Source organism: Pezoporus flaviventris, unplaced genomic scaffold (assembly GCF_033815535.1).
Source record: "Pezoporus flaviventris isolate CSIRO_AGI_PZ_B2104156 unplaced genomic scaffold, CSIRO_AGI_Pfla_v1 ptg000007l, whole genome shotgun sequence".
Classification (NCBI taxonomy): domain Eukaryota; kingdom Metazoa; phylum Chordata; class Aves; order Psittaciformes; family Psittacidae; genus Pezoporus; species Pezoporus flaviventris.
In genome coordinates, this window is record NW_026892555.1 from 28,926,928 (window position 1) to 28,944,113 (window position 17,186).

The window sequence follows — 17,186 nt, forward strand, 5'->3', positions numbered from 1 at the left end:
TTTTTTTTTATTTAATTCTTGTTCCTCTAAAGAAAGAAGAAGAAAACCTTTTGACTTTGTTTTCTCTTTTCTGAGTTAATACAAAGATTTTCTAACTTTTTACTGCAGAAATGGATAAATACCTGGTGCTATGTGAATTTGAGTCAAACTGGCCATAGCAGACACACCAGTTAGAATGCACTTTTCCTGTGGCACATGTTGTATTTTCTCAGAAGGGACTTTCAAAGTACCATGAGATGTTTACATTTCTTCTTGTTACCCCAAATAGTTTTGGTTATTGAAATAACTCCCCAAAATAAAGTCATGATCCATTACCAATGCGCTGAATCCTTACATTTAGGTATCTACAACAGGTTTGTACAAATACCATTTTAGAGATGATAGTTGAAATATTGGGCTTTCATACTTTGTAATGCTTTGATGTGACAATAAATATGCTGTTGCTATCTAGTCTAACCTCATTGTAGACCTGTAACTTCCTGTGTATGGTTATGTCATAATTTGCACTGGCTTGAATTCAGCCAAATACTGACTGTTCAGCTGAAATACTCCGACTGTTATGATGTCCACAAAACATTAATTAAATACACTTGTTTCTGACTACCGCAGAGTATGTCAAATTATTCCTGTAATAAAACCCTTGTGTATAGCTTTTTCTACTTGTTTATGTCAACTTTAGTTCTTTTGTAACCACAAATGTCAGTGCATCAACCAAGGACTAGCTCCAGTCAGTGTTAGCCTTTGCATCGACTTCATTACAAACAACACTGAGCTCCTTTCCTAAGGCATATATTTAGACACCGTAGCATGAGCTGAGACACACAAGACAGGAACATGGCCCTTGTTTTTTAAGTTTTGGCCCTGTGAATGTGAAGTGCAGCCTTTAGCTAGTGACTGTGGTTTCCCACTCCCAGGTTCATGCTATAGAACTGCATCTTCTGATGCATCAAGCTAACAACGCTTTTCCTGTTCTGCTCCTGCCTGGCAGAGGAGGAACAGCTGCCTTCCTGTGCACGACAAGGAACACTCCCGATAAGCAAAGCTTCATTTGAACTCCATATACCTTTCTCATGGTATGAGTAGCTCATGAAGCTACTGCTTTAAACTTGCAAGCTGGAGAGACATTCCTGAAACAGGGAGTAGTTTCTTAAAAAAAGAATAAAAAGTATAAACTACTACCATTTCTGTCCAAGTTCTCAACTCCCTTTCTAGCTTTGTTAAGTCATATTTAGATTTTCCTTTGGTTAATGCGTTCCTACCCACTGCTGCAAAGCCAACTCCAATATAAATAGCAAGGCTATTAAATTTAATGAGTGGTTTAATCACTCTTCTGTTTGCATTTTCCTCCCTTCAGGCAACACCTCCTCACCACACACATGCATACTCTGTCATCCTTCTCTGGTAAGAAAGATCTCTAAACTAATCTGTTCTCTAAGCCAGAAGCAAAACAGTTCAGGCAAAGACCCTGCCTTGCTGCCCACAACATGTATTGTCACCAACAGCCAGGCTTGTCCAAACAGCCCCTTCCTGAACATGCATTGGATGAAGCAGATCCCAGGTGCTGCTGGAGTGGGCAACACTCCTTGTAGCTTCTCTTAAAGGAGTCTGTTGTCTTCATAGCCCCACTCCTGCCAGGCAGGTACCCAGAGCTGTCTGGCTTCATAGGTTAAAATGGACCTCAAGAATCATCTGGTGAAACCATTCTAGGCAAAACATGGCCTAGACTAGATGTCCCAGCTCCCTATCCAGTGAGTCTTAAAAGTGTCGAGTGCTGGGGAACCCACCACTTCCCTAGGCAGATTATTCCAATGGCTGATGACCTGCATCATTGGATTAGGTAATCTTATGGCCAGTTCCTCCAGATCTAAAAAGGAAGCAATCCAAACTCATGTAATTAGCAGGGAAGTGTTTTGTGGTATTTCAGATTAAATTCCACTACTGAAATGCCACTTACAGAGATGATAATCTGTTTAGTTGATCTTTCTGAAGACAGGCAGACAGGCCATTAAAGTTCCCTTTATGCAAACATGTTTTCTACTTTTGTACATTACAGAAAAGAGATTTCATTTTACCTCAACATTCAACCCCTACACTCTGCTCTCCAGGCTTTGTCTTCCTGAGCAAGTTCTAAACAGTTTTAAGAGTGACTACCTTAGGCACATTTGGTTTAGAAACATTTGTCACCTTCACGTCCTTCCATTAGAAAATGCTGGGACAGAATTATTCCTTCCCTGCCTGCATCAGTAACTTCCTCTACCTCATTTCTTTCATCTAAAATAATTCACTAAATTCAAATTTGGGTTTCAAATACTCTTAGCTGCAAGAAAACATATTTTGTTGAAATGTCTTGTGCATTTTTTATTTCAGATGCTGCCATTGTCTTGTTTTATGCCACCACCTTTGAAAGCTGTTCTCCAAGTGTGGGGTTAAAAAATCATTTTGTTACAATCTTACTTCTTCTGTGAGGTCCTAGTGGAAACCTGGGACACCAAAAGCGACTTTTTAGCAATGAAAATACCACTTAGAGAACAATAGCAGTATATTAGCGCCTTTAATTGAACGCATTATTTTCTAATTTATTTGCTTAAACTGCCATTTTTTTTCTCACTTTCCCACCCACTCTTTATTGTGCCAAGACAAATATTTAGGTTATAAAAATTGCCACACTGGTTTGAAGACTGTGCTACAGTTCTCTTTTCGGCTAACAAAATACAAAGCAAACATTTTGCTAAGATTTGTGTTCTAAATTTAGCTTTGGAGAAGAGAGAGAAAGAACTTGTACCTTCCTGAATTATATTTTCCTGCTTTATCCACAGATGATACCACCACGAACAGATGCAGGGTTTTTTTCTCTACAATTTCGTGGGAAGGAGCAGAGTTTTCAAACACTGTCGTTTCAATGCAGGTGTCATGGTTTAAGCCCAGCAAGGCAAATGACAAGCAAATTTCTCCTTACTCTTTTTCTCATCTTTGTGGTCTTCGTGGTCACCTTAGCACAGCAGCTTGCTCTGAAACAAGATTTCATTGCCTTGGGGGACATGGTCTAGTGTGAGGTGTCTCTGCCCATGGCACGGGGCTTGAAAGTAGATAATCTCAAGGTCCTTTCCAACCCAAACTGTTCTATGATTCTTACAATTTTTTGCCAACTTGTAAAAACAAAACAAAACGTATGGATGGGGAGAAAGGAGGCACCATTACCAAGGACGGGCTTAAACAAGGAAGCTTGTTTTTACCCAGCCTTGTGGCATAGCTCCAAGTATCTTAACCTGGCTCTACAGATCACTGGTTGTCATGGTTTAAGCCCACCAAACAGTAACTTCAGTATTTTTCAGTAATACGTGAACATTTCATTTTGGCTAGAAGCAGCTGACTTACCCCCCCACCCAGACTGTTAGCTTTGCAGGCTTTTTAGCTTTCCTTCATAATAATACAAGTAGCATTTTTCATTTATATATATATATAAAATATATATAATACAGGTATAATAATGTGTGTGCGTGCGTACATGGTTTAGAGACCCTTTTCACAGAGTTAATTTTCAAAATAAGAACATGCAGCAAAAGGGAAAATAACTAGAAAATCATCCTTTTTAGGAGAGACAAAATAAAAAATGGGTGCAAAATAAAACTGTATTACATACAAGTGTTACTGAAAGAACTCGGTGCTCAACAGTTTCACTGAAACAGGAACTGCACATTCTCGGGATCTGAAAAAAAATTTCAGACCAGTCACTGGGGGCGCAAACTTATCCAGTGCTGACCTCTTGTGGTACGCAATGAATCTGCAGTGGCTAAAAATCGGTGGCAAAAGTCAACACCAGGACGAGGTAGGAGAAATACCGATAAACTGGTATTCCCATCAGACCCAGGCTGGGTACCAGGAGAACACAGACAGCTCACCCCAGAGAGCGCCCACACACGCGCACACACACATACTCCCTTCAAATCTGACCTGAGGGTCAGGATTAACCACTTACAGCACTCTGAAGGCCAGCTGCCTGCAGGAGGCACCCTTTTGTACTGTTGCACTGTCTCACTAGACCTGATCATTACTCTCCAGCCGATATGGGGCATCCCCCTACCCTGAGAGCAGCAAGGCTTTCACTAACATTCATGTACAAGCATTCCATATAAAGGACACTTTGAGCCTTACCTCACAAGAGAGAACAATTTCATTCCTGCAGCCTTGCCCTTTCAGTGTCATCGGAAGAAGCACTATTCACAAAGCATGCCTTCCTTGTGCACCCTCAGAAATGGGAGTGAAGTGAGGATGCCTTCATCTTCCCACACAGCTGGAGCTGCTACTCAAACACAAACACTGGCGTCCTTCTAGCTGAAGCTCCTGGGCTTTGAAATCTCACCCCCTCAGAGTGAGCTGAGAGCAGCCACCCCAGAAATCACTGCCAGACATGCTTTTCAGTCCTTTTTAGGCCATCAACACACCTTCTAGCCATCTTAGAGCAGAAACTGGCTCTATTTTTCCCCTTTTATATTGCTTGCAGGTTTCTTGCTCTCATGTAAATTAGTATCACCACTGTTACTTCCCATCATGCCTGAGGTAAGAAGTTAGTAAAATGGCGACTCACATAAGCAAGTTTAGCCTGAGCTTTTAGCTTCGATTGGCCAGGCTCTCTGAAGTGCTATGGTGCAGGGGCTTCTGTTAGGGGACTCACATAATGTCCTCTTTAGAAAGGGCTGTTTCCTTCCTTCTGGTCACAGACCTCTTGACCTGTGAAACCAAACAGGATGCAGAGTAAGGGAAGGAAGGAAGGAGGAAGGAAATATTTTTTTTTACTTCTGCAGCTTTGGTAAAAATAAGGAATTTCCAAAACTATCTGCAAAATTCCACTCCCAGGCTGCTGCTTCCTTGGGTTCTCTTTCCTTTAAATGTTTACATTTCGTCCCAGAAATGCTCAGGAGTTCTGGCATTTCAGGCTGAACTTGCACCATGTGGCTCACTATGGGGATGGTTCTCAGAGCTCCTCCCTCTGCCAGCTCTGCTGCTTCCCAGAGTCAGCAGCAAAATGAGAAGTACCGTTTCTCATTGAAGATGTTTCATATTTAGAATTGGCACTTGATAAAGATGCATCCTGCACTGCTCCAAGACATGTGGAGGGAGGCAGACACAATATAGTGTCAGGACAGGGGAACTAGAAAGCTGTCAGAGGAAAGCAAGATGAAAGTGGAAGGGAAATTAGGTAAGTGGGTGATAAAATAGTTCTGCTATATAGACAGAAACGCAGAAGGATCAAAGGATCTTTGTATTTGCATTTTATCCTCATTTCTATTCCTTGCAGCTTCCTTCCCCTGCTGTATATTATTATCACCTCTATTATAAAACTTTCTGGTTGTTTGCAATTATCCCCCCTTTAATCTCATGCTAGGCTCTTCCCCTTTGATCCAGTGCAGTACACGCCTCCTTGCCATAGTACTGATTGTGTGACTGCTGCATATATACGTAAAAGCATACTTTTGTTTTTTCTCAACCTGATTTCGCCATTGTGTCCCCAGTATAGTCTAGGTAAAGTTCCGTGTTCTTCACAAAAACTTTTCTGCTTACCTCACTTAGGGTAGCTTCAGCTCCCAGTAAAAATGTTGCAAATCAAAAGCTCCTTCTAGCATCTTTGTTTTATTTTTGCACTTAAGTTACAGTTATAATTGTATACAATAAAAGAACAACTACAGAAAGGGACACCTAATTATGCCCTTCACTGAGAGGCTGAGCTGAGTTCAGCTGGAAGAGACAAACCTATTACTGGCAGACCGTTGATTCTTTCTCTTCTATTTATTGAAAATAAAAACCAAAAACACAAAACAAGCACCGTCTCCTGCTTCTCCCTCCCTCCTACCAGCCTGCCCTGAGACCACAGCTTGCCCTGTCCCATGTCCTTGCAAACTGGGCTTGACGCCAGGACTGGCAGGGCTGAAGAAGGCTGGGAACTGAGGTCCCAAAGAAGAGCTCAGAGAAGACAAGGAACAGAGCAGAGTCTGTCATAAAGTCCGTAGGGAAGACACTCCTTCTCCAAAGGAAAAGCCAGTGCTTCCTTCACTGTTGGGAAACAGGAGGCAAAGAAGAACTGCCGAGCAGCCTGGCCCTATCCATCCCTCTGCACAGGGCAGCTCCCTGCTCAGAGGCAGCCATTCTCACACAGGGCTGACACCAGGTGAGACCAGGTAAAGTCCTATTCTGTTTCCTCTCCTCGTCACTGGTTTTAGGACTGTCACACATTTTTAGCTGAGCTGCACCCTTTTGAGTGTATGAAACAAGCTGACCTGGGCTGGCCAGAAAGTCTCATCTTCATTCTTCTTCAAAGGGAACACTGAAGGAACAGTGTTTGGATAGTATGAGGTAGTCAAGTGTATTTGTGAATGCTATAAGGAGTGTCAAAAAAATACCAAACCCCACATAATATTTAAGCAGTGTGTAATATGGAAATTGTTAATTAAACCTTCTGCTTTTATAAGGAACACAGAATCATAGAACATAATGGAAGATTTCTTCCTTACATTGCTCACACAGGCTGAATTCCCCCCAAACAGCTACAATAAGCACTCTGATAGCTCAGGAAAAAAGAGCCATTGAAAGGAGCCATAGAAAGAAGGAGAGTACCTGAGCTGTAACTTTTATCCTGGCCTACACAAATCTTTCACAAAGCAACACATCTTCCAGAAAAAGCAAGCTTTTATTCTCCTTGGCTATAAAGAATATCTGCTCTTCATGTCCTCTAGAGTATCAGTTCCCCCTCCAGATTAATTTTCTGTCATTCCTTGACTTCCATATCCACAGTTACAACCTCCTATCCATCATCACCACCATGCTGTCTTCCCTGCCACCTTCCTTGTGAAGATGAGAGCTAGCTGAGATTTCTAAAGAGCAACAAGTGCTTTCATTTTGTTTTCCCTCACGTGAGTTTGGTACTAATAAACATCAAACAAAGGATCTGCAGAGATGAGAATGGCAAAATGTATTTAGATGTTTCTGCCTAAAGCTCTTGCACATGCAGCATTATTTCTCTGAATTAAATGGGAGCACGGCTGTTTCTTACGCTGCTCTGCATTCAAATAAATTCACTAGTAATAAAGCAAGATGCAGCACTTCATTTTCTAGTATTCTCAGATCACAACATGACCTTGATCATCTTTCCACTGCCACCTTCACAGACAGGACTGCAGAAACACAAAGGATTTCCGTATGTTATTGAGTTAAAAAAAGTCCTCAAGATCTTGCTACTCACATCCTTCACATGCTGTACTCTACTTAGATGATGCAAGTACTGCCTTCTATTTCTCCTTTTAAAATCTCAGACAATGGTGAGTTTATTCATGCCCCATGCCCTGGTGATTAATTACGTTCCCCTCTCAGAAAAATACTTTGCTTGATAGATCAGGAGCAAGAAACTGGATCTTGCTAGCAGAACTGAAAAGCCCTGTGCCAAAACACCTTTTGCAGCTGTGAGCATCAACACCCACTCATCACTTTGCCTTTTTCAACCTTCTCTTCAGTAAGGTGCATTAGTCAGGCTCCTGAAATAAGCACCTTCAGGGCATATTTTCCATTCTTGTGGTCCTCCTTTGAACTCAAGCCAGGCTGTGCCTTCCCAGAACATGAACAACTATGGTAATAAATATATCTGATAAGAGTTCAAAGAACATTACCATCAACAAGCCAAAAAACAGCTACTAAGTGTTGGAGAATATTACATGCAGGGGATATATAAGACTGTGGAGGCCCTTTAAGGCTTCCAAAGGGCAGCTGCCCCTTAGGGAGTGTGGATGGGCACAGCTGACATGAATTGACTCATAGGGCTGAATACCCAGCTCAGAGACTTCAAAGATTGTTTGCCTTGGTGTTTCAACTTTCTTATGATGGACTTGATGAAAGAAAATAAGCAAATACTGGAGTCCCTTGGATTAGTTTTGCTGAGTTGCAGTGTTCTGATTTCCTAGGCTTTAGGAGACAAATAATGTAAGTATTGCTGCTGATTTATAGTGGTAGCAGCTCTTTTAGTAGGCTGGTAAGAGGTACGATGTGTGATCTACCTGGTAGCTCACAACACATAATTGTGGGACTGGACTTAGAATATGTAGATCACTGATGAAATATGTTTGTAAATGTACTCTTTGTCTGGTGTGGTGATGTGTCTGACGTTGACAGAGGGGGGCTAGGGGTAACTTTTGATGTTGCTTCCATGAGAGGTGAGCTCTGGGTTCTCCATTCAGCCTTTCCTGTCTTAGCAGTGCAAAGCAGAAGGGTTCTCACAGGCTATTCTGGCAGCTCAGATTCCCTGGGGTGTCAGAACTTTATAGGTAGCCTTCTGCTGTCAGAAGCCCAGAGTTGTGGTGTGCAATGAAATCCTTTAGTGGCCTGTCTCCTAGGCTAAGCTGGAGTCCAACTCCCTAAGTGAGGTATCCCCCATTATAAGGGGAGAGAAATTAATCACTAGATACTGAGGTCTGTCTCAGGTTTTGATGTTTTTTCTTCTGATCTTAAGGTGTGATATTGAGTCTGTGTGATGCATGTTTCATCTGGAATCAGGTTTCAGTAGCATATGTAAGGGTTTTTCTTTTTTCATAGCCTAAAGACTTGAGGCTACGCTCAGTCTGTTCAGGTGCTGTTTTCCGTCAGAGGTCCATAGTCTGTGTTTCATCCAGAATGACTACAGAACATTTCAGGTGCACAAAGGCTGTTCACCATCTTCTTGCTTAACTGTATCTTAACCACCCAGCAAACCACATGGCAAGATCTGGTGGGAAGTGAACTGTGCCCTGTGCCTCATTTAATCTGCAATGGGGATAGACACAAGCAGGATGTAATTATCCCAAGTGGAAGCTGGCCAGAGCATAGGGCCATAACCCCTCCTTGTTACTCCATGTTACTTGCAAGGGAAGGGGAGAGTGTGCTGGCAACTGCAGTTCCTCAGTTCAGACAGGAGACTGCAGTGTGTATTATTCACCTGCTGACTTCAAACAGAAGAGCACGGATACAAAGGCTGCTGGGGAGAAGGGTGCACATGGACTTCAAAGGAAACACTTGGTTGCCATAGCTCTTCATCCAGACAGACTGGAATAGTTTCTGAATTCTCATTGCAGGGGTCATAACTGCAGGTGTTGCCAGGAAATTTGGTGCAGCAGCCTTAAAGCATACACAAAGACAGTAAATTAGAAAAGCAGTACCTCCAACTGAGGTACACTCCACAGTAAGGCTGTCTGAACAGGAACTAATATTCCTAATGACTTGCGACAGAAGATGAAAATACTGAGTTTATATTGTTAAAGCTGCAGTACTGAGGACTTCTGCTTCAATTCACGCTAATGCTTCCTTGCCATCAAATTAAACTGGCTTCTTGGAATTGCTCAGTGGTGTTCCCCAACCTCGGCCTTTCTTCTGAGGCTTCAGCTTTATTCTGAGCTGAGGCAGAGCTTGTGGCTGTGCTGATTTCCTTCTTTCACAAGAGAACTGATCTTCTGTTGTGCTGCAGACAGCAAGAAGTTGGTTACTGGAGGAGAAGATCAACATCAGGGAGGAATCAAATTGGAAGAGACATTTCTGTCTAGGAAAATAATGTTAGAGATTAATCCAGTTGATAGTAGTCCTGTTCAGTAAACATTTTAACACTTTCTTTCCTGACCAGAACTTTGAACAGTTGAGTCTTCGTGCCCTTAGTCTGTATTGAGGTCTGTAAATAAGAGGATGATTGTCAAATATATTGCTTTATTGCTTTACAATTGTTTTAAAACTTGATCTAAAACACTTTTTTTAGGAAAATGCAACTATCAACAAGTTAATATTTTTTTTTTCCTAAAAAAAACCCAAAGTATTTGATCAGTGACTTGTACAGGATTTGGGTTAGGTGTCCAAGGTACCTATCTTGTTTGTTGTTATTACTCTGAAAACACTTCTATTCCATTATTTGTGCCATCCATGTGAGTATAATTCACAGCTTTGTGCAATTCTGTTTGCTTTAGGGAGGCAAAACAGGAGGCACCCTTCTGTTGATCCTACTTTTTGAAAGGCTGGTGCTTGTTAGCCTGCTGTAAAGATGAACTTCTGAGCCCTTCTAAGTGTACTTCATTATACCTTGATAGCTGGATCCTACTTTTGGTACAAGCTGAGGTAGAAAATTGAAAAATGGGGGAGTAGGGACAGCAGCCACTGGAAAAGAGCAGACAAAAGATAACACAGTCTGTGCTCATCACAGAGCTGTGCTTACACTGAGTGGAGACATTTTTATCTCAAGCTGGCAATGATTTCTGCTTCTTTGATCCACCAATGTACAGTTGAGGGAACTGTAACAAGAGAGGCTTCAAAACTGGAGGAATATTAATGTGGTATTTTCTAAAGTACCTTAAAGTTATCCGACAAATGTGATTAGACAGTCTGTAGCATGGAAGGGAAAAGGGCTAGAAAGTAGTGGACAGCTAATGAGCACTTCGCGTGGAAAAAAGGGAGGGAGAGGAGGAACTTCCCAAGGAGGGAAAGCCAGTGAAATGTTTGGCTTAGTTGGCAACAAATGAGTGGGGTGGAGGCCAAGACTTTTAAAGGTCTGGCTTATCAGTGTGTAAAGCACAGCCACAAAGCACAGCACCATAATACACACACAAGTGTTTTGCCAAAAGTATCTTAAAATTTTCTTAAAAGAAATTTTTAAGCCTTTCTGTAGTCTCTTACCCATTGCCTATTATCTACACTGTTGTGCACTGCAGTTCATCCCTTTACCGTGTTCAAGTCTTCTCTTCTTGCTTCTCCCCTTTAAATGTCATAGAAGCTCACAGAAAGAGTCTGACAAGTTCAGCTCACCAGCCTTTTAAAAGTGGGATAGGGGAGGTTATTAGTGTCTAAAGTGTGGGCTGTTCCAAGGGGCTGGTGGCATGTGCATGTAATGTTAAGGAGTGTTATTTCTGTAAAGGACAGAAGGCATCAACTCAGGCCTGGAAGGCAAGAAGCAAGCAAATAAACAAGATAAATGAAGGACAAGTTCTATCATTTTGCTTCTTTCAGTTCAGTGCCTAGTACACTAATTTCACTACACAAAATATAAGCAGTGGCAAGTACCCCAGGAACTAAGGAAAAAGAGGAACAGGGACGTTTCCTTTTAGAAGCGGTTTTCATGTGAAATTCCAAGGGTGAAGTGCATTTTTAGCTACTTATTGGCTTTACAAATATGTTGTATGAAAATCCACTTGAATTTTCTGTGAGATTCTGCTGAATTTTCTGTAAGATTCTGCTAAACGAGCTCCATCTGCCTGGATTTGAAGTCAGAGTTGTCCTTCTCCTAGGATGGTTGCCCAAGGCTAGTGAGCCCATCCTGCCCATGGACACACTTTGTCTGACCATTCAGTTGAGACCTGTCTGGCATGGGAGACCCTACCAGAGGCATATGCCACCACCAGCATAGCTCCCAACCTCACAAGGGCACACGAGCTCTTTCCCCATGACAAGGGGATATCTGTGAAAGAGATTTATGTTTACATACAGATTTTTATACTGTTCTCCTATTTAATTAGTGGAATTGTTTGGGGAAATGTAACCTTTTTTCTATACTCCACAGTTCTGGGGAAAGACTGAAATAAAAAAAGGAAATACACAGTTGTGTAGCTGTAGACCTGTGTAGGTCAGAGACTTTCAACACTTACAACATCAAGCACAGAAAGCCTTCCACTTAAGAGTGATGAAAAAGCAGTCACAGCTCATTTCAGAAACACTGCAGACTTCTTCGGGTCAAGCCATGATGCCCCTCCTGTAAGAAGTAGGATCAATAGGCATTTCAAAAGAGGCTTGTCCTCCTCCATATTGATCAGGAAAATCTAGAACCTTTTTAAGCCAATTTACAAAAGTGGAATGGCTGGTGTTGTTCAAGGATGACACTCTCACTGAAATGATGCACACCAATAGCTGCTTCATGGGAGCTGGGAGTACACACTGGCATCACTTTGGGTGAAAAAAATGATTACTCAGTCACTTTGCTCTTCTCTGTGTCTTCACAGTAAGTTTGTACTTACGATTACTGCATTTAAGCACCCTGGTACCACTACAGATTGGATGCCTAAATCCCAAAGGCACCTTTGGAAATTTCAAACTCATAAACCAGAGGACTGTATGAATTCAGCATGTTACCTGCAGAAGTCTGGATCAGCACATCCTGATCCCACGCACATCCAACTTTCTGCTGGAAATAGCTCTCCTCCTCTACTGTATGCATGTGTATAACCTTTTCCTTAACATCTTTCTTTCCTAGATTGAAAAGACCTGTCTTAAAATATGTAGCAGGTGAGCTCGTCACCTGATTTTGAAGGCTCATCAACTTCATAACCCACTTGCTCTTCTGCAGACTGCTCTTTCAGGGTATAAGGGTACTGCTCTGATGAACCTCCAAGTCAGCAAGGCACTCCAGTGAAAGTCTGTCTTAAACTCCTCAGGTATATTCATACAGTGTAACAGGAGGAGAGAGGAGAAAAATCTCAGGGATTTTAAAGCAGAGCTGCTTGAGAAGTGAGAACTTACATTTGTTGTTTTGTTTTTAACAAAGGCAGTTCTTAGGTACACTCTGTTTCCAAGCTTAACTGGACTTCCCTTTTTTCAGGTGTGGCAACCTGTGAGTCAGACAAAATAGAAATGCTTAGAATTACCTGCACAGGCAGCCTTCCTGCCTGAACAAACATCAACCAACCCAAAACATTGTCTTAACCCTGTGAAACTGTCACAACTTGCTTTCAGTCTTCACTGACACAAGAACTCGGGATGAAGGACTGCCTGGCCTTTCCCCCATTCCCTACTCAGGCTATTTGGTAAAAGGACAGTACTAGGCAAAGCCTCTACTTTCCTTTGGTCTTTTTTCCATTCCCTCTTTCTTCCCTTATTATCACAAAGCCATATTCTCTAGCACTGAAGGAACACACTCATTCCTACAAAATTACTGTGGTAAGTGGAAATTTTTGTAAGTAACCTAAATAGGTGACCACAGACATTATTTAGGGAGAACCCTGGGAGTTTGGGGAGGGAGGAGAAGGAAAGCTGGAATTTATTTTGTTTTACTGCTGCTGTATCCCTAAGTTTAGTGTTTGAAAAGCTTAAGTAGTGTGCTGAAGGAAAAGGTTCCTTGTGTCTCTCTTCTTCAAACTCATGCTGGTCTCTCACAGACAAATGCTTAGCAGTAATGTCCTAGGCATAAACACACCCAAGTGACACAACACTTACTGCCAGAGGTTACAGACTTCTTGTAGGAGAAAGAAACCACCAATTTCATCCTGCTTCTTCCTCCCTTTACCTTGTAGTTCACATTTCACATCCTACAGGATACATGCATTTTCCTGATGAAAAGAACACTACTCAGATATATCTGGTGCAGCTGAAATCTGCATTTTGCTGCTTAAATTCACTCTGTAAAGAAACCAGGCAAGCACCTCCATGCACCCCACATGTTCCACCAGCCTGAGACCCTCCTAACAGATTGTGCAGAGGACCAGGACCATTATTCAGGAAAAGGTTAGGGCAGCTAAGCACTGAATGAAGCTGAGATTTGTGGCAGTGCTTCATACTAGTTACGTGATTATAGAAACCTGAAACATCAACATTGTGAATTTACGGCCCTGAAACTTTATAAAAAGATGTGTTGCATCTCAAGCTCTCATTGCTTGCCCTAGCTGCTTCACCTCACTGCTCCTCAGCCTTCCACTTGAAAATGGAGAATTGCCTCCTTCATAAATCATTCAGTTATGTCTGTATTAGCAACCTCACCAGGTTCAGTGCCTGTCCTCTGGCTCCAAGGGCCAGTGATGCTGCCCAGCAGCACTCTCCTTCTCTTGTGAAACAAGTCTCCATGCTCCCTACTGGGAATGGTTTCTGCCTTATGCCTGGGCATTGCCTGAAGAGCACCAGCTGCATGGACCAAAGCCATCTGAAGCAGCATGCTATCTGCATGAACAGTCACTCATCAGTCACCACTTATGTCCTCTTTAGCTCATTATTTTTCTATCATAGTTATTCCAAAAAAAGGGAAGTGTTCTTCATATTTTCTAATTAAAGAGAATAAAGTTATGAAAGTTATTTCTTTGAATACAGGTATTGAAAGCAGAGTATGGAGTACTGAGGGAATGCAATTAACAAGTCCTTCCAAAAACATGCAACTTCTCCATCTGCATTTTAGGAGATTTTAGACCATGATTTTAGGAACAACTAAAAAAAACTCCAAAGTAGCCATGCCTGGAAGCTTAACTCTTACTTACTGGGGACTGCAAAATAAACTCTGGAGGCAATGTTATGTTCTTAAAGAGTCACTGTCAAAACCAATAGAAAACACACTAGCATTTCAAACCTATTTGTCTCCTGGCGTTGTATGTCATACAAACTGCAAAACAGATGCTATTAGAAATATTTTCTTCTTTTGCCTGGTGCGTTGGCAATCTTCAGGGCTATTTTGGTGAATCTTCCACGCAGCAACAGGAAGGAGAAAACATTTTTGAAAGTGTGATTGTAAAACCACAAAATACTGGCTTGGGAACTTGGTCATTTGTCCTTGAAGCTGCCCTTATTTCAAACCAAAAGTAACCCAACAAACATGCACTAAACTCTCTAGATTCCCTACCCCTACTAGTCACTGTTTCCTCAGCTACAGATAAGCTTAAAACTGCCTTCAAAAACTGTCACTGCTGAATGAGCTGTGCTACTGTGGAAATAAAGAGGTCATTCCCTTCTCTATATCCAGAATCCTTAAACCTATTTCCTCATCTCTTTTTCCCGTAAGACAAGCAGAAGAAAGGAAACTTCTGCCCTTCTAACTTCTGGAAGCAGTGCCTGCTCCCCAGTTTGCTTAAGTGAATTGATGTTTGGTGGGGCAGGCCATCCTCTCACATGGCCCAGCTGATCTATTCTCTCTGTCCTCTGGCAAGAGCCTCCTCCAGCAAGCCAGTAACGTACCCCAAAGCCTGTCTTTCCCTGAGGAACACAGGCTGCCTTTCTCCACCCTTACAGCTCTTGGCTCACGTGCTGCTTTCAGAGGGAGGAAATGAATGCAGCAGCCCCTGTCAGGGCAAGGACTACAGTGGTCTGCCCTGGCAGCACACCCCTGTCAGTTCATTGCTGCTCCCTGGGCACCAGGGTACTGCTCACCACCAGCAGCACCCTCACAGGCATCACAGGCAAGTTGAAATGGAGAAACAGCTGTACTGAACAGATCTAAAGGGGAAGAGAGTGGTATTTTTCTTTTGGTAAACAGAGTATTTCAAAACAAATTAGTGGGGTGGGCTTTTTGCTGTAGGATTCTGGCATCATTTGGTGAGCAGAACAACCAGTGAACACTTGGTGAGAGTCTGGTCAATATTTTGACTTCTTCCTTTTTCTGCCTGTGCTTGTGTGTCCGTATATGCAAGATGCTGCCACAACTCTGCTCTGTGCAGAGAATTACTTGCTGATGTTGCTCAGGGACTCAGATGGCAAAGTTACTCCCCAGCATTAATGCTGTTATAATGTTGTTATAAGCCATTTGAAGGTGAGGGGCAAGTTTCCACGCCATCATTACTACTCGAGCGATGAGGGACTTGGAGTGTAGTTGTAGGAAAGTTTCCTCCCATGGCAAAGACCGTTGAAGACAATCCAGTGGCGCCATCTTCAGCTGCCCAGTCCCACTCTGGCGGCAAAGCTCACTGCCTCCACAGCAGCGCAGATGCAATCACTTATGAGATTGGCCTGTATATCATCTGCACTGCAGGCCCACAGACAGTTTCATTAGTGCCTCTGGGGAGCCAGTAGCTGCCGCACAGAGGCAGGGAGCAGCATATGAGCAGATGTGACATGAGGAAACAGTGTCTAGCTTTGATATCACAGAAAATGTTAATCTAAATAAACCTTAAGTCTGATAAAGAACATGAACAAGAGACAAGGTACTTTGGATTCTCAGTCCCAGGCACCTCTAACTTTCATTTCACTTACTCTTACAGAGTATTTAGCCTTTTGCTGCACTCACTTTATTGGGACTAGAAGTCTGGTGATCTCAGCTGTAGCTGTGACAGTGCAGATTGGATATATGAGCAATGGAGCACACACCTGCAGTGGCAATCCTGCTGAAGTTTAAGTTGTGGCCCAGCATTCTGTAGTAGCTCTGTTGTGAAGGCAGACTCTGCTAAGTGGTGTTTAAATACCTTGCTCCCAAGGCCATCCCTTGGACCTCCCTCATATTCCTCGCTGTATGTGTTCCAGTTTCTGCAAAACTGAAGCAGGAGCCAGCTGGGTAACATCCCCCTTCAAGTGCCTAGCTACAGTTCATCCCTAGAGCATCATCCACCTCATGTACTTTGGAAGAAAGGCATCCTGGGGAAAAAAAAAAATACGATCATGCCATTTAAACCTACAGTGTGATGAATCTGATGAGAAACTTAACACGAGTGGGCAGCATGCTCTTGCAGCCCAGAAAGCCAACTGTATCCTGGGCTGCATCAAAAGGAGCATGACCAGCAGGTCGAAGGAGGTGATCCTGCCCCTCTACTCTGCTCCCATGAGACCTCTTCTGGAGTGAGGTCTATGCAGTTCTGGTGTCCTCAACATAAAAAGGACATGGGACTGTTGGAATAAGACCAGAGAAGGGCCACAAGGATGATCAGGGGACTGGAGCACCTCCCGTATGAAGACAGGCTGAGAAAGTTGGGGCTGTTCAGCCTGGAGAAGAGAAGGCTGTGTGGAGACCTCATAGCAGCCTTCCAGTATCTGAAGGGGGCTTATAAGGATGCTGGGGAGGGACTCTTCATTAGGGACTGTAGTGACAGGACAAGGGGTAACAGGTTAAAACTTAAACAGGGGAAGTTTAGATTGGATATAAGGAAGAAGTTCTTTACTGCAAGGGTGGTGAGGCACTGGAATGGGATTCCCAAGGAAGTTGTGAATGCTCCAACCCTGGCAGTGTTCAAGGCTGGGTTGGACAGAGCCTCGGGTGACCTGGTTTAGTGTGAGGTGTCCGTGCCCATGGCAGGGGGGCTGGAACTAGATGATCTTAAGGTCCTTTCCAACCCTAACTATTCTGTGAGTCTATGAATACATGCAGGAAGAGGTTAATTCAAGCATCATAATTTTTGCAGGTTGTATTAAAAGCAAAGAGAGGACACTAATCCCATCACGTGAATTCATGTATGTTACTTCATGATCATTAGCAGACTTGGTGAACACTGTAACTCCACAACATGTCCTGCCATTTGAGCTGG

General features: G+C 42.8%; 1 long non-coding RNA gene across 1 annotated transcript; it reads right to left on the reverse strand.

Moving 5' to 3' along the window:
• Positions 1-4,499: 4,499 nt before the first annotated feature.
• Positions 4,500-13,059, reverse strand: LOC133266326 (uncharacterized). The gene is made up of 3 exons (XR_009742328.1): positions 12,502-13,059; positions 11,634-11,737; positions 4,500-4,728 (listed from the first exon to the last, which is right to left on the reverse strand). It is a non-coding gene; the product is annotated as an uncharacterized LOC133266326 (long non-coding RNA).
• Positions 13,060-17,186: the final 4,127 nt, after the last annotated feature.